The sequence below is a fragment of the Agelaius phoeniceus genome, chromosome 11 (assembly GCF_051311805.1).
Source record: "Agelaius phoeniceus isolate bAgePho1 chromosome 11, bAgePho1.hap1, whole genome shotgun sequence".
Lineage (NCBI taxonomy): Eukaryota > Metazoa > Chordata > Aves > Passeriformes > Icteridae > Agelaius > Agelaius phoeniceus.
In genome coordinates, this window is record NC_135275.1 from 14,872,024 (window position 1) to 14,897,148 (window position 25,125).

At 44.2% G+C, this 25,125-nt stretch overlaps 2 long non-coding RNA genes across 2 annotated transcripts in view; both read left to right on the forward strand.

The window, feature by feature from the left end:
* Positions 1 to 11,017: 11,017 nt before the first annotated feature.
* LOC143695015 (uncharacterized) lies at positions 11,018 to 18,441 on the forward strand. The gene is made up of 3 exons (XR_013183885.1): positions 11,018 to 11,094; positions 13,719 to 13,823; positions 18,328 to 18,441. It is a non-coding gene; the product is annotated as an uncharacterized LOC143695015 (long non-coding RNA).
* Positions 18,442 to 20,089: 1,648 nt separating this feature from the next.
* Positions 20,090 to 25,125, forward strand: part of LOC143695009 (uncharacterized) — a 46,870-nt gene continuing 41,834 nt past the window's right edge. Inside the window, exon 1 of the long non-coding RNA XR_013183876.1 lies at positions 20,090 to 20,225. This is a non-coding gene — a long non-coding RNA (uncharacterized LOC143695009). The remainder of the gene's footprint in view (positions 20,226 to 25,125) is intronic.

Consider the following 25,125-nt stretch of genomic DNA (forward strand, 5'->3'; position numbering starts at 1 on the left):
GTGCCACTTGTCAGAGTCGTGCCACTCGAAACCCATTAACATATCTCCTGCAGCTTAAGTGGCTTTGTGGGTTTTTTGTAGTGTTGCTGATTAGCCAACCATTAAGTGCAGAGAGAAACCCCTGATTTCAAGGCAGGCTGTGGACAAAAGTGCATTTGGTAGCAGGGTGCTGTGAGTCCTGGTGTCCTGAGCCCCCAGATTGGATGGGCATTCAGCAGGTGAAAAAAATTGTTTTGTGGGCCTGTCTTAGAGGAAATGTGGACCAGAGAGGGAGTTTCTCCATCGTGCCAGGCAGCACAGCGAGTGAGTGAGCCCTGGAGCCATTTAGCAGAACAGCTCTCAGTGCAAGATCCCAGCCAGGATGATGTTGATGGCCTGGGCAAGTTCCTCAGCTCTCACTGGGGCTGTCCAGTAGGAAATATGAATTTTTGTTGGAAATATGAATCTCAAAACAGTATTCTATTGCTTGGTGCAATAAGCTAATCACAAAGCCATCCTTACCCTGTTTATCTGCATTAACAACTATTCCAGCATGGAAACAGTGGGCACAATTTGTTCACCCATGTGCAAAAAAGAGTTCCCATGAATTTGTTCAAGAATCTTTGCTACATAAAGGAATGCAATATCTGAATAATTATTTTTTAGTATTACATGTATAGTTTGACACTTGCAAACCTAAAAAAAAGAGGAATGTGTTGTGGTGACATAAAGGGGAAGTAATGAAAATTAAGTAGATACATACGTTTAAAGGGAGTTAGTTAAACTGCATTTAACCTGAGTGTGAACAATCATTCAGAATTAGCAAACTCTTCATTTGCTATAATTTACTTTGAAAGTGGATGAAGGCAAATTGAATTAAGGCCTCTTTAATTTTAAATAGATGCATCTACATAGTGATGCAATTAAACTAATATGTTCTGAGGGTTGATTTGAATAGCAGATCCAGACCAATGAAAAGGGCTGTGGGGCACTTTGAAGAATTCTATTAAGATGGGCATTGGAAAGTATTCCTGCAGAGATGCAGGAAAATGTCCTTGGAACAGGTTCCCCCTGTTCTGAGCCATGTAAGGACTCCTGGACATCATCTGCAAAACCTTTCCAAGCCAACTCGTGCCCCTCAAGCTGTGGATGCTCTGAGCTGTCTGGCTCTGGGCTCCTTTCCTCATGAGCAGAACTCAGCAGTGTCTGGTCACAGGGCTGTGACTTCAGAAGCAAACAGAAACTCAGAGAAGGTGGCTGGTAAGAGTTATTTCAACTTTTCACCGAATTTTGAATGACTTGCAGAGCACAGAGTAAATGTTTGCTTCTTTTAGCCAAACTTTTCTCTGTATTCCAGCCCAAGAAGGAGCACACAGGTGCAGTGTCTGTTCTGCTATAGACTGATAGATTCTTTTTTTCCCCCCAAAGACTACACTTGTCTTAATTTCCTCTCAATTACACTCAGGCATTAACTAATGCTGACTAACTATGGCCCAAAATAATTATTGCTATCTGTTCTCTTTGTAAATATAACTCCAGCGTTGAGCTAGAAGAATAATGGCATATTTACAGAAGGCAGCTAATTAAATTGAGCTTCAATTGCTTTCAGTTTGCCAGAAGGAGCCATTTTCACAGCAAAAAATGTGTGCAAGCCTGCATGCTTACCAGGAACAACTTGGTATAACATAATTCAGAGTTCCCAAGACAAAAATTCAGTTCAAGACAAATTTACACTGGCAATAAAAATCTCATTAAGGAAGATATGAAGATCTCTCTACTACACCACGACAGTTAAAAGAGGTTATCATTTTTTCAGTTTATTTAAGGAACAGTATATATTTCATTGTTCCAGAGCAGCTGTAATTGCAAGTGTCTTTCAAACACTGCTTGCAGTGATGCATTTGTCTTTTGACTGTAACTTCAGAACCTGCCTGTTGATGCATCTTCATCAGGACAAGAGAAAATGCTGAAGTTTCCAAATTCTCCAATGCTCTGCTTCAATTTTTCCCTATTTTCCAACCCTGAGTCCAGAAAAGTCTCTCTCCCTGCTATTATTCAGCCACCTGGAAAAAACTTCCAGTGGTCACAACTTGTCTCCAAGTGTTTGCACTCTTTTTTGTTTCTTTGAGATGTTTAGCAAAAACCATTCATGATAATGACAAAGCAGCATTCCTTTTGCAAATCTGAGTTTGAAAGAGCCATTCTTGCTGAAGCCTGTTGTTACCAGTCTCCAGGGCCTTTTCTGTTCTGCAAAAACAAGGAGATTGTTTCAGAGTGGTTTTTTCCTCTACAACAAAGATTGTGTTCCTCTTGTTTCAGTGTTCAGATGCAGAAGTCTGGCCCTGATTGTTATTTACAGTTTTCCTTGCTATAGTTCACTGCATTGCTGGATGGAAAGCTAATTTTCTTCTTCTGTCTGCACATCATTCCTCAATTTGTTTTTATCTGTTGGAAATAACAATTTGGCAGACATCAGCACTTTTCCCATGTTTAATTAATTCATTTAATTTTGTGGCAAATGAGAATAATGGGGCTTAATTTTTCTATTTATGTATTGATTGATAAGTATGGAGTTCACAGGAGATTTGGCTTTGCAAACCAAAATTAAGTGACCTCTCCATGAGGATGATTTGGCACATGTCCTTCACTCAGTGCATGGAAGTGGAGATGGCACAGAAGCAAATGTGGCTCTGTTCAGGTTACAGGAAGATGAAATGTGAAAATTTGTAATGTAAAACTCTTCTCATATGAATGGAAATTAGTACCAAGTGGGAAACACAACTTGCTGGCCAAAGACTGCTCTGAGCAGCTCCCCCTTTGATACAGCAGTGCTTTCCTGTATTGAACAGGAGCTGGGCACTGCTGTGCCTCAGAGGGCCAGGGAGTACTGGAAATTCAGATAAATGGAATTTTGGATTGTAGGGGGTGTCTGAGCTGAGGATAGCTGGTTTTACTTTTTTTTTCCCCTGTTTCTGAACCACAGAAGGCTTCTGTGCAATTTAGCAAGTTTCGTGGTATTTTTCCTGTCTGTAGTGTTGCATTCATAATATTTTTGGTCTACCTTGCCTAGTTTGAGTGTCAATTCCTTGTGAAGGAATTTGGAAAGGATTTGTCATTGGAAGGATGTAACAGAGGCAGTCCTGGCTTCCTTTGGAGCTTTTGAAACAGAGATGGAAAACAACACCACAGGACTTGCAGCAGCATTTGGTGGCTGCAGTTTGTCCCTGGTGAGCCAGGACCTGCTGGGATGGAGATGTGGTAATGAGCCCTCACCATCCTGCCCCTGCTGGTGAGTTGGCTTGGGAGAAATGTGGAGTTTTGTTTGCACATTGAGCAAGCATGGGCTGAGCTGCACCTTCCTCTCAGGTGAGTTTGCAGGGCTGGTTTGGCCTCCCTGGCTGGTGCTGCTGCTGGCCCCACACAGATGGGCACTTGGGCTCTGGGATGAGGCACAGTGGGCTCAGAACCCAGCAAGAGAGAAGAGCTTTTGTTACCCCCTGCCAGCAGCATTCATGTATTGAGGGATTGGGAAAAGCTACACGAGTTTCTTTGAATTTAACCTCAAAATCTAATTTCAAAGGTAACCGCTTTCAAATTTCCAACTGTCTTTAAGTCTTAGTATTGAAAGCCCCTTGCATTCCCCCAGTGGCAATGCTCAGCAGCCCTTGAAATTATTTCCAGCATGTATTTTAAGTTTCCAAAGAAGAAAGCACAGGGAAAAAATAAAAATCTAGATTCTCCTCAGTGATGTTGCATCAATACTTGGCTGATCTGTGTAATGTGAAGCACAGCAGAGCAGAGCTGAGCTACCAGGAGCTCGCTAACGAGAGGATTAGATGTGCCTGCAGATGGGCTGGCATAACTTAAGCAAGGGAGCAAACGTGGAGTAAAGTCAAACTTGGGCTCTGGGTGAAGGTGATACAGCTTTTCCTCTGAAGAGCATCTGCTGCAGAAGCAGCAGGCAGGAAAGCAAAGCAAAAGCAATTGTTTGGCCAGGGCTTAAAGAGCATTCTGCACTGAGTAAGTGCAGCTTTGCTTTGGTTTTTTTTACTGCTTCTAATTGTATTTATGTTCCTGACCAGCCCAAGTGCTCTGAGGTTTAGATGTGATAGTCAAATCCAATCAAAATATACTCACTCTCTCAAGTAGGATCAGTTTAACAAATAACATCCTCTGAGGTGGGCTGGGGAACAGGGAAACCAAACTGACAGCAAAGAGTTTTCAAAGCCAAGAAATAACATAGCAGTGCCTTTTCTCATTGGTCTGGGGAAGGGTAGGGATGAGACTCCAGCCTGGGGATGTAGGGGGAATGAGTGCTGTGGTCACCCTGCTGCTCAATATGGGGGTGGTCCTGAATTTCTTGGAGGTTTTTTGAGGCATTCCTCATTGAATTCAGATGATTCAAAAAAATGTGGCTGCTCCAGGGGGATCTTTGTCAATTATTTTGATAGTCTGCAGAGCAAATTATTAAATCTCATACTTAAAAGTTTATATTTAATATCTATTTAAAATCTGTTACTGTTGAAATAGAAATTGTTGCCATGTCTCTGTAAAAGATGAACAAATTTTCCACCATTTTAAATACAGGACAGAAATGCTTGTAGTTTATTTCCTGCATCATGTCTGACAATTTTTCCATCCTCATCTATTATGAAATTTGCAATCTGGCTAGGGTTTAATATCATGCTATTATAATAAATTTCCATATTTTTATTATTCTACAAGTTTTAGAATTTACATTGATACCTTTAGGTTCCTTTTTCTTAATGTCTGCTCTTCCTTGCTGCTGATCTATGTTCTTGAGATCACAGCCATGACTTCTCCATTTGTAATTGCATTTAAAAGCATTTTTACAGCTTTCATTTTAATTGGGTATTTTTCCTTTTTAAAGAAACCTTCTTTCATGGTTGAAAGGGTTGTTTGTTTGTTTCTCTTGTCTCCTGTTTATTATTCACTCAGTTTATTTGCCTGAAAAGCATTTTCAGTTTCTATTTTGCCTTGCTGGTTTTCTGGAGTACCAGCAGCCAGCATTAATGGTCAAGCAGGTATCTGCAGAGCAGAATGAAATGTGGCCATGATTACTAGCAGAGAATCCATGATGAATATTTAGCTTGGTGATTCGTTCTCTTCATCTGTTTTTTTATCCAGGGAGATTGACTGCTGAACCACCTCAGTGCAACCACTGTATTTTTTTCTGTTAGAATGTTATCAGTTTCCAAAGTGTTTCCTGAAGTTGAGCCCCTGTGGTAATGTAACTTTTTCCTCATGTCATGGTGGATGTATTGCAGTAGGTCTGGAGGGGTCTCAGAGGGACAGCTCTCAATGCACCATGGTAGCATCCTATAGTAACTGGGTCTTAAATTTAAAGAAAATACTCTGATTCTGTTTTCTTTATGTTTAGGAAGCAAATACAGCTGTTTTAGTCAGGACAGAGTAGGAATTACAGCCATGGGTGATGAAGAGGTAAAAGGTGCAAATTCAGTAAAGGACCAATAAAAGCTGTTGACTCAGGAAGGGCCAGGGGCTGAAATTAGCTGGATTACCCAGCTAAATAAATGATCTGGAAAATCCATCTGAATTAGCTCCAGTTGAGCCACGGTCTGATAAGTGGGCACATCACTCTCACAGGCTGGCAGGCAGGAGATGGACATGGGAGAGACCATCAGCCCTCCTGGAGGAAGCAGCAGAGGCTGAAGCTTCAAGCACCAAATTTTGCCATTTATGTATTGATAAATATACAAATGTGTCTATTTATCAATACATAAATATACAAAATATACAAATATCTCGTGCTGAGGCTGAGGATGGGGCTGGTGGGGGTCAGGGTTTGGCTGTGGGAGCAGAGCTGGCAGGTCAGTGCTGCTCTCTCCCTGCTCTGGGATCCAAGGACCTGCTCCCTGGGGCTCTGCAGGCTGGATGGAGCAGGGGAGGGTCAGCTGTGAGAGCTGGTGGTGGTAGAAATGAGAGAGGAAATCATAATTGCAAATAGCAGGTGAAAGCAGCTGAAATTAATTAGCACTGCAGTGCGAGGTGAAGGTGCAGAAAGGTGCACACAGTGCTGTGTGTAACTTCCTGCTGATTGTCACAATCTCTTTGTTTGTCCACAATCCCTCAAGGCAAATGGTAGCCCCTTCACATGAGGAGTTGGAGGAACAATTGTATTTTGGTCTCAGAGAGAAATTCTTGTTAACTTGAGCAAGTAAAGCATCCATGCTGCTATTCTATGCTTTTCATGCACTTGCTGGCTGTTAGTTTGCTATTTTACAAGTAAAGCCATGAAGATATGACATTCTTTTTTCTTTTCACCATTTTTTAAAATAAATTTATTCTTCATGTCTCTGCAGAAACCAAGCTTCCCCCCTATTGCTCTTGTTATTGACATTATACATAGATAAAGCAATTTCAGAAAGTATTTCTCCTAGTTAGGCAGAGCAGAGTTCCAATATACCATGGGCACATCTGTCAACATGATGCCCCTGCCTGTCTTTATTTTCTCAGTTTGCTTGTGGTCCATTTAAAATTAGATTACGACTGATTGGTTCCTGCATTCAAACTGCTTTGAACAATGCTCCATCCATGGGCATATAAAACAAAACTGAGGTGACTGGAAAGCCTGAGGGATCAATTCCAAATATCACTCTGTAATAAAAACTGTATTTCCTTAATTTTTTTATTGATTCAGCACTCATTCTCCTGTAATGTTGCCGTGGTAATATTAAAACCCAGTGACTGACACTGGCATCCCATAGAGGTAATTTAAATAGCTGTACCAGGGAAGAAAGCAGGCTTTGCTTTTGCAATGATTTTGCTCAGACTGGCACAGAGGAACTCCCTTGGATGGAGGGAATAGCCTGGGCACCTTTTTCCTTTGAAATATGTCATTGGTATTTCTTGCAGCCCTGTCTATGCCTGTGAAGCCAACAGGATTCCTGCTGTTGGCACAGCTGGGTGCAGCCTTTGAAAGCAGGTTGGAATTTTTGGGTTGTAGGTGGGAAGAGGTTATTTGTGTAGGGCACAGGGCTGCTGTCTGTTCAAACAAGCCCCAGCCTGTTCTTCATGTAATTCATGAGACAAAGCAAATGAAAAGAGCATTCCTGTGAAACTGAAGACCTTTGGCTAATTAATAGTCACAAAAGGTGTGCGTCCTACAGGTGGGAATTTCAAAGGACCTCATGAAGTTTGGATTCACAGAGCCAGTCAGTGAAGTGGGAGCTGGACCTGAGTCCTGCAAAATGCCTGGGAGTCCTTGCTTGCCCATGGAAAACAGGATGGAGATTTTGTTACATGCTGTGAACCTCCAAGATCTGTGACACTGCACTGGTGAGAGGCATTTCTCAGTCTCTACTGCCCATGAGGTGCTTGCTGGGGAAAACAAGAAACAAGGTATTCCCAGCACTCCAGCTTGGGCTTCTGCTTCCTGTGGACACACACAAGTAAAGGACATTGCTAAAAATGAAATAAAACTTGAAAGTAGATGTATGAGAGCTCCAGAGGCTGCTGGATGGTTTCTCTTTCAAGACAGGTTAGTTACCAATCTGCTTTCATAAGTGTCCCAGAACCATAAAAATGACATGTCCAGAGTCTGTTTCTGGACTGGGAAAATTTTAATGGAAATAGTCTCCTGCAGGAGGTCCCCAAGCTCTGGCAGAGACAATATTTCATGTTGGGTTAGGCATAAATCTCCAAGATGTTTGTAGTCCACAACTTGGAAACAAAAAACAGGAAAAAATTTGATCAAAGCTGTCCAGTTGAGGTGTACTAACCAGAATGATTCCCAGAAGCAAAACTGATTAATGAGCATGTTTGAAATAACCCAAACCCATTTGGGGGCTATTCATGAAAGAGGACTGTGACAAAGTGTTTGCTGGACTGGGTGCTAGGAGCAAAGCCAAAGGTCTCCTGCCTTGGCTTGGCCTGGTTAAAAACCAAATCCCACCCACCCACCCCTGAGCAAAGAAGGAGCTGAGGTCTGGTCCAAAATCAGCATCTCTGCACTCAAGAGGGGAAGTAACACCTGTTTGACACTGTTTCATTGCTCTGCAAGCTGTGCTTGTTGTTGCCATCAGATGCTAACTAAGAATGGAAAAAACACGGCTCAGACCTTGACTGGGTGGCATGAACGCCCCCTTGAGCTGTGCAGAGCCTGGGCATCTTTGCCTTGGTGCAGGAAGGGTGGCAGTGAGCAGTGCCACACCCTCAGCTGGCAGAGGGGGACAGAGCCCCCTCCACCTTCTGCCCCACCAGGGACCTCTCCCACCCTGTGCCCAGCCAGGGGGAGAACCCTGCCCCAGCCCTGCTCCCCAGAGTGGGGGGCTGCTTCCTCTAGGCTGGTTTGCTGTTGGCTGAAGGCAGGCAGTGGTTTTGTTCTGGTGCAATGCTGAACGAATATTGAGTGTGCCTCTAAGATAAAGTCATTATTTAGGAGCTCATTAAAGTACTGGCCTTGAAAAAATTTCCCACTGCTAATATCCTCTTCCATCACTGTGTCAGGGACTGGAGCTGTTTAGAGAAAGTTCTCTGTGCTCTGTGGCTCTCTCCCACCTCTTACCTGGGGGCCACCAGGACCAGGGCTGGGATAAAACTTTTTTAAGCCTAGAGCTAAGAAAGGTGTTAACATGAGCAGTAAATTGCTAAATAACCCTGGCAAAACCCCTCAGCACCTTCATTTCCAGAAAAGATCCTGAGGCAATTTTCTCTCCACTCCTCCCTTCAGTGAGCTGGGGCACTGCTCTGTGCTGTGGAAGCAGAGTCCTCCCTCCCTGCTTTTCACCCCCATTCCCCACTTCTCCTCCTCATGCTTCTGGAATTCACCTCTTGCTGTACCTGCAGGTTTTGCAGTGGGAAGGGAGAAATCAGCCCTGCCATCCCCACACATTTCTGTCCTGTGTGCTGGGAGAGAGTTGGAGCCCCAGGGGCCAGCTCTGCCCCTGGGGCCACATCTGAGCCTGCAGCTTGGGGCTGTGTCCAGAGCTTGAAGGTTAATTTCAGAAAGGTCAAAAATGAGTTGCTGAACTTCACTGTCAAGAAATCCTCCCTCAGAGCCCCAGTGTGGTTTCCTAGGTGGGACTGGCTGTGTTATTGCTGTGTTGGCAGGTCCCAACTCACTGCAGTGGGATTCAGGAGAACATCAAGTGTCCCTGCTGGAGAGCCTGTCCACAGCCCACCTTTCCTCCATGCAGTGTGCAAAGGCCTGCTGGAGCTTAAATAAATACTAATTTGCAGTAATGATATTTAATCCTTTTCAAACCCTAATTTACAGTATCAGATTATTATCACAATATCTTATCTGCAGTTCCTAATGCTTTATTGTTATCCCATTACAGGGAGTTCTGCTGCCAGTGCATATTGTCTATTTCTCTTACAAATGTTCTACAGAAACCTTATTAATTATTAGTCTCATAAAACACCTGTTAATGTTACCATTTTAATAAATCTCCTCCTTAATTGAATTAGGTTGTTCTGATAGTAATCCTCTAATGTCCACTGCCTTTCTGTTCTCATCATAGTCTGATTGTAGAGTGGGAAGCAGCATTCAATTATAATTGATGTAGGTCATAATTCAGAACCAAATTATAACATATAAAGCCATATGATCATTGAGGAATATAATAGATCTCTATACTAAAGTGTCATTTGGATTGATTAGTGCTGTTTCTACAGCCTTGTTAGAGGTGAGAAAAGGCTTAATTCAAAAGGATCTTTTGTTTTGCTTTTCTTTTTCTCTCTTTTTGTCTTGCATTTGTGTACAGCAGCATCTAGCTCAGCTGCTCTGGGACAGTTCTCATGACTGTCTCTTTTCCCACTGGTGTTTCAGTTCTAAAGCTGAATTTTTTTTTAGTACTTTGTAAAGGCAGACCCTGTGATGATTTTATTTAATGATTTAATAAAACCTTTCCTCCTGAGATTATTTGCAAGAAATCTTGATGCTGATCTATTACTGCTGCTACCCAAGCATGAAAGTACAGTTATATATGATGCAGCAATGCTAAAGATACAAGAAAATACTTAAAAGTCTACCAGAATGAAGGCCTTACCGTGGCTGTAAGGTTGGCACCAGGAAGGTTCCCCAGACTGGCTCCAGGGCAGTCCCTCTCTGCTGGGCAATGTCCCAGGGGAGCCCTGTCCTGGACCTTGCTGGTCTCAGCTCCTGTTTGCATGGCAGGCCTGGGCACCCCTCAGCCTTGGCTGCTTCTTTCCAGTTTTCTGAGCAGAGCTGTGACACGTTCTGTGGCATTAGTGGTGATCTCTGCTCTTGCAGGAAACCCTGGGACAGAAAGCAGAACTTTCCCAGCACCACAGTCAGAACCTGGCTCTCAGCTTTTCAGATATTTTCTGGGAAAAAAAACCCTTGTTTCAGTTGTTTCACTGTCTGCCTCTCCTCCCATCATCCTCATTTTCCTTCCTCATGACAGCTACAGTCATTTATTGCCCCAGAAAGCAATGTAGCAAAATGTTATCTGTGGTTTTAATTGATTTTATGTAATTTAGAAGCTCAGGTCCTTTTCAGGGTTTTCCCCTTGCCCATCTTCTACCTCCCTACCTCCACTTGCTCTCCTGTGGACTTCAGTATCTAGTCCCTGTGGATTTCACTGACTGCTGTCCTTAGTAGGATATTGGCTTCTTCTGGCCCCATTTAATGAGGTGGGTCCCATCTCTCCCCAGTTATCCTCATTTTTCAAGGGGGGATTCCCATGGCTGGAATTTCTGAATCATTTTTGAATTGACCAAAGGATGCTGTAGCTACTTTGTATGTGATCTGATCCTTAAAAAAACTCCCTTTCATTCTTCCTTTTAAAACTGAATTACACACCAAAAAGATTTTGGAGAGAAAAAGCTACAAGCTCCATTTGGATGATGCTGAAATGAAATACTTTACTTTTTAAAATGAAACATGTTGGTCTGTTTGGATTATTTGCCTTGTGTTTTCCAACAATGGAAGTATTTTATGAATTTTTATTCTTCCTTTGCTTGTAGCTTGCTGTAATTGTGTTATTTTGATTCTTTCCTCAGTATTGGCTTTGGTTTCTCATTTGCTCAATTCCAGATCCATCAGTTCTGAAGTTTCCATTCCTGCCCCATGTGTTATCCACAGTATTTAAGATATGGATGCAGAAGGTGAGTACTGCAATCCCAAGTCATTAAAAACGAAAAATAAGTGGAAATCCATGGAAAGGAGCTGTGGAATTTGGACTGTTGAGGTGTAGGTGTGACACAAGTGACTTGAAAAGCCCCAGGAGCAAATGAAGGAGTTGTTTTGGTACCTCTGACCAAATTGCAATCACCCTCTGGCATTTTTCCTGCTGCAGGCCTGCAGGGATTTTTAAGAAGCAGATTCTGCAGCAGAGGCTTGCAGTGAGGCATTGGCTCCTGGAATCCATGGTGGATCTTCCTGTGGGAAAGAGATGGTGCCTCCTGCTCTGTCCCCTGCAAAGAGCCCTCATTCACTTGTGCACAATGTGATAATTGAGAGGGAGTTTCCTGGAGCTGAATGCTGCCTGCCCGGGGTCAGCAGCTGCTCTTCCATCTTGCCTTCCTTTGACATCCCTGATGAAGCCCCAGCATGGAGTTGGAGCTGAGCTGATGAGCCTTTGTTGCTAAGAGACATCTCCTGGAAGAGCAGCACTCATCAGCTTGTTGGGAGTGGATAACAAACTGTGGGTTAAGCTAGTTGGAAAATACTTCTATACATTAACTACAAACAGGAAAATTATCCTGAAATATGGGGTATTCTGGTTGCTCTGGAGCCATGGAGGTGTTTAAGCCATGCAGAGTGTGGCAGAGCCCAGCATCTGCTGGGCCCTGTCTCTGCTCTCTCCCATCACACAGAGACATGCAGAGACCATTAACAGGTCACTGTGGTGCTGCTCAGAGCTGTGTGGGGCCCAGCCTCACTGAACTTTGGTAGATGAAGCGTGGCTGCTGAGTTATAGTCCTACTAGAGAGAGATTCATTGCTCCTGCTAGGAGATAATGCATTTCAGGGTATTTTTTGGAATGTCACACATCTCTGCTGGGAGAGTGGAGGCAGGGCATGGAGTCACTCATCCCAAGCACACTGCACTTTGGGCCTCACCCTCCCCAAATAATTCTTTGGTCCATTTAACATCAAAAAAATCATGCCTGTGAGCCCTTTGCAAGAAGCAGCATGGGATTTGTGCCTGGTGAGGCCTCATCCTGCCCAGGAACACCTTCCTGGCTGGCAGGGAGCCCCCTGGGCAGGGCAGCTGCTTCTCTCTCCTTCACCCCCGTGTGTTTTAGGGGCTTGGGAGGGGAGGGGATGTCTCCAAATGACTGGTGGGGCAGAACTGCATTGCTTCTGCTCTGGCACAGCACAGGGCACAGCACGGAGCACAGGGCACAGAACAGAGCACAGAACTAGGCACAGGGCACAGCACAGGGCACAGAGCACAAGGTACAGGGCACAGCAAAGGGCCCAGGGCCCAGCTGTGCTTTGCAGTGAAGCACCTCTCCCACGTCCTGCACACTCTCTTGCTGCACATTAGTGGGACGTGGTGGAAAATTTATGTGTGATTTCTCTGCCTTCAGATGGAACAGAAATGCCATTCTGCCAGAGAAGTGGGCTGCCACAGAGCTGAATGGCTCAAAGAATGGTCCCTATCAAGGCTGATAATCTTCCCTGGCGATAACACAGTGGATTATACAGCGATTGGATGTTGAGAGTAGCTGACCTTAATCTCCCTTAACTTTGGTTTTCTTTCCCATCTGATAATAATGGAGAAAGTACAACAAGTGCCACAGAAGATTACACACATCCTGCCACACTTTGCAGATGGCTGATACAAAAATCAGAGACAATGCTGAAATAATTAAAAAGCTCACAAAAAATGAAACAGTGCACTCAGCTCCTTTTGTGAGGCTGTGGCTAAGGAAACAGCCAGCCAGCCTGAAATGGACAATATAAATGTAAGTAGATCTTATTAAGATTCTGTGTGGCTGTTAAATCATCCTCAGCCGTTTCTTCTAGCTTAGCATCACTGCTAATGGTGAAGAGAGGAAGAGATTAGTTTAGGCTACTTTGAGACATCTCAGATATATGTGGGAGGCATCCTCTGTTTCTTGAACTTGTATTTCTCTGCCCTGCTATGTGACGAGCAGAGTGCCAAAAATACAGAAGAGTTGGCACATAAAATCCACGTCTACTCTAGCTACTCTGTCAAGGCTAAAAAAAAAAAAAAAGTCCTGAATGAGCCTTGGAGAGTCAACAAATCACTAAAATAGCAGCTAAAAGAGGAAGTTCAGCACGAGTTCAAGTCATTAAAATTCCCTCTAATGTATGCTCTTGCAGACCAGTGGGCTGAGCGTGATCCTGGGGAGGGGAAGGACGTGTGTGAGCTTCTGTGCAGGGGAAAATGGACAAGGCTGATGGTGCTGACCTTCAGTGTGCAAGCCTGATCATTCCTGTTGTTTGAGATGGCTGGGTGGGAAGAAAAGGTCAGTGGGGCAGCTCTGAGCTGGAAATGGGGAGAAATGATCTTTAGCATGGCTTTCTTGGGCAAGTCCCCACCTGTGTGCAGAGTGTGGCACATTTTTGTCTTGGACTTTTGCTGGTACTTGCACAAGGTCTCAAGGGAAAGGCAACTAGGTAAGGGAATGGATGTGGTGGAGTGTAAACATAGATTCTTCATTTAGGAAACACTCTTTCCTAATGGTAATATTTGGCTTAGGAGCAGACAAGGCCTATTAACTGTAAATGTGTTCTTTTTATGTTCTTCCACACAGGCAATGTGGGGAAAAAAAGGAGACTTACACCTGGATTGTCCATGTTAGCAACATTTCTCATTGCCTCCAGAGGGAGTTCTGTTCAGGAAGTGCAAAGCAGGCCTGGTAAATATATTTCCATTTATTCAGTAGTTCTGAGATTGAAAACAATGGAGAATGGGCAAAAGAACTATCAGGGGTATCTCATATCCAAGTGTTGCTTCATTAAACATCTGAAAACGGCAGTGAAAAAGCAGAGATAGCAGAATGAGATTACCAGGGAGCAGGATGATAACATGAAAGCTTCAGTCCTCTGCTTGTACAAATCCACAAGTGGTCAGAAAAATAAAGGCAGCAAACTATCTTACTATATAATAGACAAGGATTTTCATAGCTGTTATTTGGGATGCATAGAAAGTAGAAAATGGCTTTACACCAGAGAGTCACTTGTTAACTTTGGATATGTGATATGTGAATGTATAGCTGAGATAAAAAATCATCTGGTTTCATCCTTCTTGTCAGGCAATATTTGCATTCAGAAGCTCCCAATGTAACATTGAGCAGCTAAAGAATATACGACAGAATATTGTAAAGCTAACTGACATTGTGCAAAATAAATTAGTTTCCTTTTATTGCTAAAAGATTTGATCAGTCTTGGCCCTCCCAATAGGCAAAAAGAGGTGACTGTACCACAGATGCCTGTGCAGCTGCCTGAGGTCGTGGCAGCTGCTGGAGGAAGGGTCCCTGGTGGCAGAGTGTCTCTGCCACAGGAGAGCAATGTGTCACAGCAGCATCTTGGGACCATGCTCTCAGAGCTGGGGTTTAAACCAGTTGCCCACCATCCTTGCCAGTCCAGTGCTGGCATCATCCCTGGAGCAGAAATCCCTGACCTATGGCACATTCCCCCCCTGCCCCTTGCTGCAAACTCCTCTCAAGTCTGGGAGCTGCATCACCTTGGGAGCAGAGGCAGGAGCAAGAGTTGGACCTGTTGGGGACACTGGGGTGCAGGGACCTGCCCAAGCCCTGCCTGTGTGTGGGTGACTTGTCCTTCAGCTCAGCTCAACCTCCCAGACCCAGCACTGCCCTGAGGGCTCCTAAACCAGCTCTGCTGTGGTGGAGATTCTCCAAAAGCCTTTTCCAGCAAGGGAAAATTTGTAATGTAAATTCCTACTTGCACACGAGTTTTTGGGGTTTTTTAGATTTCTTTTTTTCTGTACAAGCAAAGGGATATTTGTTTTGGCTTGCAGTTGTTTGTGTCATTAGGTCCTGAGGCAGCAATGAAAGCTGGAATTCCAGCTGTGTAATCTGCTGCCATCCAGATGTGACGGCACACATCCCTGCTACCAAATCTCCTGAGACAAAGTACCTCCTTAACCAAATTCCAGCCCACTCACTCTCTGGGAAAGAGCTGCCCCTGACCTCCTGCCATCCTTTTGTGTCCCCCTGAGGGGCTGAGCTGCCAAACCAAGGGAGCAGATGGGGCAGGAGGAGTCCAGCCAGCACTGGCAGCTCAGGTGTTTGGTTACCCAAGCCTCACCTGCTGCCCAGGTGGGCTGCTGCTAAAGCTGGGGCTTGTCTGCATCAGCTCCCATGTGCTCTTCACTGGTTGTCATCATTTGCCTTTTCATTTTCACTGTTTAAAGGGTCTTTTAAAATTAGGTTATTGATGATTTATATCTGTATATCTGTATATCTATAACTTATTTCACAAGTTCCAGTGGTTTCCTGAAGCCCTTTGGTTTTTGTGGTAATTCTGTAGTTGCAGTGATGAGGGGGCTCTCCAGGAGCTGCCAGCCTTGCCAGGTCTCCCTGCTGGTGGCACCAGACTGGCTCTGGGCTCACAGTGGCACAGGGGGTGAGAGCAGGAAGGTGAAGATGAATATCTCCATTCTTGCACTACCATCCAGCCTAAAATCAGGCTGGGCAGTAGCAGATATCCCAGTGACAGGGAAGCCTGCAGCCTCTGGAGTCCAGGTGCATTAGAGCCTGAAGGGAGCTGAGCTCCCTAATGAACACACGCCGTGGTTTTGAGCATCCTGCATCCTCTGCTGATTGTCTGCTTTCAGCCCTGGCTTCCAGCAGTGCTGGGCTTCCCCCTGCACACCAGCAGCAGCTCTTCCAAACTTCCCTGATTGTGTCTGTGCCTGTTGCTTGGTGCTTGAGTGATGAAATGGAAGGCAGCAAGAGTGACAAAGATTAAATGAGCAGCGAGAGGGACCTGAGCAGAATTTTGGGAGAGTAATTAGTGGTGCCAGTGGCTCCAAGCAGAATAAGGGGATTTGCTTTCTGCTATTATCTGTGTGGCACTGGAGAAACACCAGGCAACTCCCTCCTGATTCTCCTCTAATTAAAAGGTTTTTATGTGGAAGGTCTGTAATGTACGAGGATGTGATAAATTAAACGTCACAAGTTCCCCACGCCAGGCTCCTGCTGCAGCAGGAAATAGATTCTGCATCTCACAGCCAGGCCAGAGAAGAAACTGCTCCTTTCCCACTGCAAACAGGAGCTTGTGGCACTGCCAGCCTGGAGGCTTCCTGCCAGGTTTGCTGTGCCTGGGGACAGTGGCCAGGGTGAGCCAACTGGCCGTGGGGTGGAGGAGCCATCCCTTGGCCAAAGGCAGCAGAAATGCTCTGAGTGTGGTAGGGCTCTGCTGGCATGAGTCCAGGAGGGGAGAGCAAAGGCATTGCCTTCTTCCAGCACAGAGAAAGCAACAGTAGAGCTGCTTCAAGCAGTTGCTGCAGCCTCTGGGCTGCACTGGCCTCTTTCCCAGGGCACAGGGTGGAAAATGCAGTTTTTCTGCCCAGCTGCAGCAGCTCTGGCTTCTTCCTGATGGCTTCCCTCGTGGGGAGCTGGGGAGCTGGGAGGAGACTGGCAGCCCAGAGGGATGGAGCAGGGAGGAATTGCATCCATCTGGCCCCCAGGGTGTGATATCCCTGCTGGGACAGCTCCAGGGACCATCCAGGGGCTGCAGCCAGGAGACACCACCCTGTGCTCCCAGCTGCCCTCCTGAGCACTGGGAAAACAACCCGTGCCATGTCCTGGGGGGCTCCCAAATTTATCTCAAACAGGAGATGCACTAAAGCAAAATGCACACAGACAAAAAAGGAAATGCTTATTAAAGATGATCCTAGAGGATTTTTTGGAAGTTTTCTCTGACATGTCAATGCTTTTATACATTTTTAAAAGGCTTGGCTAGATTGAAAGGGAGAAGAGAGGTTGTTTTCCTGTGGCTTGGGGTCAGTGGTTAAAAAATATAGCTGTAGGTGAAAAATAATTGCAAAATAAAATTAAAATCTGCTCCTCAGTGCCAAAAGAATGCCAAAACGTAACTTTTCAGGTTTTAAGACCAGGTTTTAAGCCTGACCAAAACAACTCAAGGGTTCAGTATCATGTTGAAATGAGTGAATCCAAAATTGTGTGTTCTAGAGAAAAAGCTTCTTTCCAAAAAAGTTCATTAAGCTCTCCATAAGCATCACCTCCTGGCCTGTCCTTGCAGTAATGGTTTGTTATTATCATTCTGAAGGATTCTTTTTATTTTAATAGGTAAAACTCATGCACAGTGTAAACACACCAAAAAGCACACACCCTATTGAATTTTCAGAGACAGGTATTTTAAATCTGGCCTTTTTCAAAACTGCAGGCATGCATTATTTACACTGGAGAATTATAATTTAACAAAGCTGTATTAGATTAAAATTGTTCCATAAAATATTGTGATTATGATTTTTTGTAGCTTGACTTAAGGTGAACAATTTATACAAAAATATGAATTATTTTCTGTTACAAAAAAATTATTCAGTGTGGGCTCTGTGTATTACAGTTATTAATCTTTCTATTTAAATGCAAATTTTTCCTTTCAACTGAGAGCTAAAGATACTTTTTATACAACTAATAAAACACAGCTCTGATCTTCTGATCCCTCATAAGGGAGATGGCTTTTTCTGCTGTGTTTGGGATGTCTGTGCTGGAACATGGTGTTCCTTTACAGCAAGGATGCTCTCCATAAATACATGGAGAGTTACCTGCTCAAAATGGAATTCTCATTTGTACAGCAGGGTGTGACTTGGACAATCCTCAGTTGTGTGGTTTTTGTAAAAAGAGGAAAGAGCTGAGAAGAGCAGTGACCTGTTGTGGCCATGTGCTGGGCCTGCAATCTAGGAGGGTCATTTATCCTTGGAAAATCTTGGTTTGCATCTGAGTGGGTTTGCTGCTATGAGAAACCTGAAACTGGGGTTTCTTTGAGAGGCTGGAGTCAGCTCAGATGGGAGCTGGTTGGGTGCCTCTGGCAGGGGACTCAGGGCAGCTGCTCAGAGGAGTTTCATTCCCATGTGGAGCAGTTCTTCAACATCTGCCAGGCTTTACAGTCACCACAGTGTTTGTGCTGTTCAGAAACTGCTGGGAGCCTCATTTCAGCCCCAGAATGCCAGATACCCCCAGTACCACCACAAACTCCAGGGGCACGGGCACAGTTTGCTGTGTATAAGTATCAGAGATACCCCCAGTGCCAGCACTCCAGGGACATGGGCACAGTTTGCTGTGTATAAGTGTCAGAGGTACCCCCAGTGCCAGCACTCCAGGGGCATGGGCACAGTTTGCTGTGTATAAGTGTCAGAGACTCTCCCATTTGCAGGAGGGAGTGGAAGTTGTCCCATTGGACCAGGAGAAGATTTCCAGTGTCTGATCCCTGGGAGCTGCAATCAGCTGAGGTTTCTGCTTGCCACACGTGCCTGAATGTGACAAGGAGAGAGGTAACTCCTATCTGGCAGCTTGTGTCCTGAAGCAGAAATCAAAGTTGTTTATGTGATTTCATTTTCGGTAACAATTTCAGGCTAATTTCTGCCAATTTTTCATCTGACAAAGTGCTTCTATTACCCTGAGCAACTCCAAGGACAGCTTCCTTAATAATGTTTATGTTGTTCAAATTTAGTTTAGTATTAGCAAAGGAAGTGGAAAACAACTCTGCATCTCTATCTTTCATCCTTGCACAATCACAAAGCTCCCAAGCAATGCTGTTTCCTGCCAGTGGAAAGCTTTCTGAGGGTTTTCCAGGTTCTGCATGGTCTGGCAGAGTGTGTTGTCCCCTGGCCACCCCTTGGTCTCCCTTGTTAGTGGTGCTCTTACTCACCCTGAATGGGAGCTTGGCTGCTCCAGCTGCTGGAAATGTGGGTAATTGAAAAGGCTGAAGTAGTGAGTGCTGTTATAATTAACTGTCTGTATTAGGCATTTTACAGTTCTGACACTCTGCAAGAGTGGAAGTTTAATGAGAATGGAGAGAGCCTCAAAAGCAATCCATTTTCCCAGTAAAGATTGTAATGAAGGTGTGAAATGATGCACAGCTAACTAAACCTGTCTGTAATAGGCTCTCTGTTATAATGTAGTGATCTGACACTTTGGAAAAACAATACAGTGCATATGTATAAATATATATTATATCTATATCTATATCATCTATATCTAATATATCTATATCATCTGTATCATCTATGTCAATCTATATATTTATATCTATATCTATATCATCTATATCTATATCTATATCTATTTATATAATCTATATCTATATCTATCTATCTATCTATCTCATCTATATATCTATATTTACTTCTACATCTATATCTATCTTTCCTTGCAGTATTAATGTAATGTATCATGCAGCTTGACTGGGTGTGCCACGTGTAGGTCAGGTGCCAAAATGTGTAAAGAACTGATTGTTGACAAAAAAATCCTCCTTTGCTGTGTAAAGATGAATGAAGCCCAAGGAAAGTCCCAGAATATGTCCCAGAGAGGACATTCAAGTGGAGCACCAGGGGCTGTGAATGCCTGTGCCAGGGCCAGCTGTGACACAGCTGTGACACAAAGGACTTCTGTGACCCATTTGCACCAGCCCAGCCTCCTCACTGCACTCCTGCCATGAATTCCTTGGGATCTGCCCTGCAGGGGCAGGAAGAGCAAAGAGAGTTTTCTCACTATTGCTTCAGAAGAGGCTCAAGGATGAAAGATGGAGATGCTGAGTTGTTTTCAACTTCCTTTGCTAATACTAAACTAAATTTGAACAATATGATAGCAATAGTTTTCTCACTATTGCTTCAGAAGAGGCTCAGTCTCTGACTATCAGTTTAAAATCCAACAGCAGCAGTAAGCAGAGTGCACTTTCCCCAGCAAACCCCTGTAGTCTTCCCTGTCATTGCATCTCTGCATTTGGAGGAATGCCTCAGATTCAGGAATGAGGATGGCACACACCATGTGGCATCTGGTGGCACTTGGGAGTCAGTGGCCCTCTCAGGTTATTCTTGGAAGTGAATGCTTTCTTTGGGATCTTGTCTCTCCAGATTTCACCTTCACAGGTTTTTATGCCCTCCCCTGCAGGGTTTCACTCTCAGCTGGCAAGGAGCCCTCTGCACACCAGGCTGTGGTGCATGGTCAGGAGGTCATTTCTGCCCACAAAGTGGCCCAGAGCTGTGCCCAGCATGGAGCACCGAGGGCTGCTGCAGATGTATTGCACTCACAGGCAGGTTTCCTTTTGGATGGGTAAGTTTGTTTGTTTGTTTACCTGGGAGCTGTTTGTCACCATTGTCACCTTTGCTCTGAGGCAGCTCAGCATCCTCACCTGGTGGGAACAGGGGCTGCTGCCAGCTCTGTGTTCCCAGCCAGGCTGAGGGGGCTGGGGGCCAGGTCTCTGGGAGCTCACAGGTCTGATATTTGCTGTGCTGGACCCTAAATGCTGACAGGCATGAAGGGCTGCTTCCATTCTGTGCAGCTCTTGCTCCAGTTTGATCCCAAAAAGCTTTTCCTGGCTGACCTGAATTACCTTCTCCTTTTTTAAATATGTAATTTCTATGACTGATATAGACGTCAAGCATATAGATGAAGAACAAAAATAGAGATAAACACCTTGTTAATTGTAATCATTATGTAAATACCTGAACCCATAAATTTCAATAATTAGTTTTACTTTCTTTTTTTTTTTTTCTCTCCTTACATGAATATGGCTGAGCTTTCTCATAGCTGCTTGTAGGATTGAGCCTTGATTGCTGCACTACATGAGTTTTGTGTGTGGCATATGGTGAGGTCTCATGAAACATAATTGTGGAGCACTAATGTTCAGCTCTCCTGTAGGGAGTATCACATCCTGAAGGGTGACTCCTTTCAGTAACACCAAGATCCTATAGGAAAAGAGCTTCTTTTAAAGCTCTCAGCCATATGATTTATGGTAAATAACACCACATATTATGTGTTTCTGCTCTTGAGGTTTGCCCTTGTTGGTGCTCAAATTTGTTTTTGTTTAGCATGTCACAGGACTTGGAGCAATACAGTTTTGCCAAAATGCGTGGGAAGGCTATGTAAACACCATCCAAGCTTTCTATACTCTCTGCATCCTCTCCAGTATGTTTAAATGTTCCAGCTATGCAGCTGAAATACACCCACTAATACAAGCTAATACAGAGACATGGTCATATAACGGAAGCACTTTAACTAGATTTTTATAAAGAGAACAAGAGGATCCCCTGAGAGATTGTTGTACAAATAACAAAAGACAGAAGCTCAATTAGTGAAAGCATGGAAGTGAAAAGTGAGACAAAAATAATGTAGAGTAAAATTCAGTAGGTATATTAGTTTGCAGAGTATACTTTCTTATACATTAAAGGGCTGCAGTGAAGAATGAATTACCTGCTTTCTCTATGACAGGTTTCTAAACTGAGGTTGTCAGAATTTTTTTGCAGTGTTCTGACTCAAGATAGAAAAAGTCAATTCCTTAATTCTACTGGATGGAGGTGTCACTTTGAAACTTCCATTTACTTTTTTCATTACAGGAGAGCAGAAGTTGTCCAGAATTTTTTTTTTCCATTTTGTGTTCCCCAGAGACTCCAACAATAACCAGTGATAGTTTTTTTAAATTCCATATTATTTGAAATTAATATTTTCCAAACAGCAATATCTAGAAGCATGAGACTCAACAGTTGGTTAGCAAGTAAAGCAAGAAAGGATTTGGTTTACAGAAATAAATCTAATTCCTATTCTTTTTCCTTAGAAGCCGACAGTGTGTTTCCAGCAAGGTGAGACTACATAACAAAATGTTTCACTCTGGCCCATGCCTGCAGAGTTCTTTGGTAATGTGACTTCTGAAGGCCTTTATGCCTTTCCTAGAACAAAGCCCTGGTTTCCTGTCTGATCTCCTAAGAGAGCCCAGGAGCCAGCAGGGCTGCCTGCAGCATGTGCAATGTGCAGTTTGCACTGAGCTCAGACACTCCACAGCCTGATTTCATGCAGCCTCACATGCTTTAATCCTGCTCCTGTTCTCTCTCTGGGACTGCCAAGTGTCCACACCAGCCACTGGTCTCATGGGGAAAGTCCATTTGTGCAGAATCCTGGGAATAACCCTTGTAAAATACAGCTGCTAAGAAAAAAAATGAAATTATCAGTCAAAAGTGTTTCCCAATTAGTTGGTTCAAAATGATTGGTTTTGGCAACCTTCTTCTGTCAGTCACTGGTCCTGTGTATTTACATAGGGCTTAGTGATGAGACTACTTGGAAACGTGTGAAATTATGTATTTGGCAACTTAAATCACCCTTCACCAGCTAAAAAGGAAATCCAAGGAGAATACTGACACTGGGAAAAGCAGGGTTTGTAAGGGAACTTTTCCAGGGTGAAGCTGGAGCTGTCAGGACCAGCTCCTGGTCTGGGGTAATACAGTTGTAATCTCATTGTGCAGGGCAATGATATTCAATCCAGTTTTGTGGCATTTGGCTGCAGCCTCCACCTCTGTGTGCTGCTACCCTGGAAAGAGAAAAGACATTTTCAGAGCAAAGGTTGTCTGTGTAAAGCACCTTGGAAGAATGTTTGAATGTGTCTTTTTCTGAAATGGCAGTTTGTTTCTATATTGCCTTTTTTTTGTTGTTGTTTTTATGTGGAATTAGAAATTATACAATTAATTTGACTTCTTAAGTCACTGTCTTATTAAATGTTTCAGAACTTGAGCCACTACTTTGCCTGTCACTAAAAATTGGCAGCTCACTGTCCCCACTACAAAGATGCTGTGAGCCAGGGCTTGTTTTGATTAGGGTCAATATCAAATTTTAGGGTGTTTTTTTTTTTTTAATTTTTAATTTTTATTATTTTATTTATTTTTTTTATTTTTAATTTTTTTTTTGCCAATGTTAGGGTTGTATTTGCATGCATGAAAACACATTCGTGTTCTGCTTCTGAGCTCTGAAAATGCTGCTTCCCTATGCAGGACACCCAGAAATTTTCTCCCCAGAGGTGATGCACTGCCTGGCTGATGGCAGAAGTGAAGCAATATGAGCAGCATTGCTTGATTTAATAGCATGAGATCCTCACAATGTGTTTCAGTTTATAATATTCTGGAGATAAGAATCTTTAAATACTGAAGGAGCATGCAGTGTACAAGCATTGTATTGACATTTTTCTATGCTATCATAACCACAGATTCATCTGCTTGTCCTTATGTTAGCAATTTAATTTTAATCCAGGGCAATAATGAAAAAGTGCATTACTGGAGAAAAACAAACTCTTCATAGCCTGTGTTCCTGATATTTTTAGGGAATTGAATTGCATTTTCTGTTGACAATACTAGGCTATCTTTAGGTCTTCTGTGAACATCCATGAACAACAAAAATGTGTCTCCTAGTGTATTGTCAGCCAGAGGAAAATAGAGCATTTGTAGCTCTTGTATTGGGGGTGGATCTGGAGCCCTGTCTGTGCCCTTGGCACTTTTACTCTGCAATTTCCTGTGAGGAATGGGAGCAGCTTTGGGAGTGTGGGGAGGCACTTCTGGATGTGCTGAGGCTGAGCTGGGAGCCTGCCCTGCTCTCCGGTGTCTCTGCCAGCTCTGGATGGGGATGGAGCTGCCCCAGCCTCGGGGGAGATGAGGCTCAGGGTTGGGGAGCTCAGGCAGGGGTGGCTGTTGCTGCTCAAATGGGTTAAAATTCCCCACATCTCTGAGAGTGATTTTAACTGACAACAGTGAGAGTCCATTCTGATGCTGAAAACCAGATCCTTTTTCTTTTTCTTTTTTTTTCTCTGTTTTTAGGAGCAGTTTGGTAGTATGGGTCTGTGACAAACACTGGCTGTTCAGGCCCAGGTTTACCTTGCCACAACACAACCCTAGCCACAGATTTGTTAAAAACTGGGAGCAATCAAGTGCTCAAAAGTGTTGTAGAATAATTTGGATTCCATTTTTTAATAATTTAATTTTTATATATAGAGATAGAGGACTCAAAAATCCTACAAGAAGGAGCACAATATAAGATTTATTTCCCAAAGCTGTTTCTTTTTTCTAAACTCTTGCCAAGAATCTTCTACTACAATTTTGAGCTTTATTAAAAAAAATCCTAGGAGAAATGTGTACTATTCTTCATCAAACTACTTAGGACATGTTCCTAAGAGTCACTCACACTCCCACACACACCTTTCCACAAGTGAGATAAATTGAGAATGTCACTATCTTTAATGTTAGAAGTATTTCCATCTTCCACTGCAAATATGCAGTGATGCATCTAGAATAGCACTGTCAGGGGAAGAAATCTTCACACCAACAGAATTTAGCTATTTGTGTTCTCTTTCTGGATGCACTTAGTGTTTTTTTCTTCAGTGAGATCACATTGGCTGCAGGAAAATGGGGAAAGAAAATTGTTTCTTTAGATGTGAGCCTGTTCTGAGTCCTGCCCCTTGGCCAGGCTCTGGTAGCCTGCACCCAGTCCTGATTCCAGCCAGGCTGTGGGAGATGCTGAGTGCAGGGCACTGCTGACACACAGTCCTGAGCCCTGCCAGGCTGTGGGAGATGCTGAGTGCAGGGCACTGCTGACACCCAGTCCTGATTCCAGCCAGGCTGTGGGAGATGCTGAGTGCAGGGCACTGCTGACACACAGTCCTGAGCCCTGCCAGGCTGTGGGAGATGCTGAGTGCAGGGCACTGCTGACACCCAGTCCTGATTCCAGCCAGGCTGTGGGAGATGCTGAGTGCAGGGCACTGCTGACACCCAATCCTGATTCCAGCCAGGCTGTGGGAGATGCTGAGTGCAGGGCACTGCTGACACACAGTCCTGAGCCCTGCCAGGCTGTGGGAGATGCTGAGTGCAGGGCACTGCTGACACCCAGTCCTGATTCCAGCCAGGCTGTGGGAGATGCTGAGTGCAGGGCACTGCTGACACACAGTCCTGAGCCCTGCCAGGCTGTGGGAGATGCTGAGTGCAGGGCACTGCTGACACCCAGTCCTGATTCCAGCCAGGCTGTGGGAGATGCTGAGTGCAGGGCACTGCTGACACCCAATCCTGATTCCAGCCAGGCTGTGGGAGATGCTGAGTGCAGGGCACTGCTGACACACAGTCCTGAGCCCTGCCAGGCTGTGGGAGATGCTGAGTGCAGGGCACTGCTGACACACAGTCCTGATTCCAGCCAGGCTGTGGGAGAT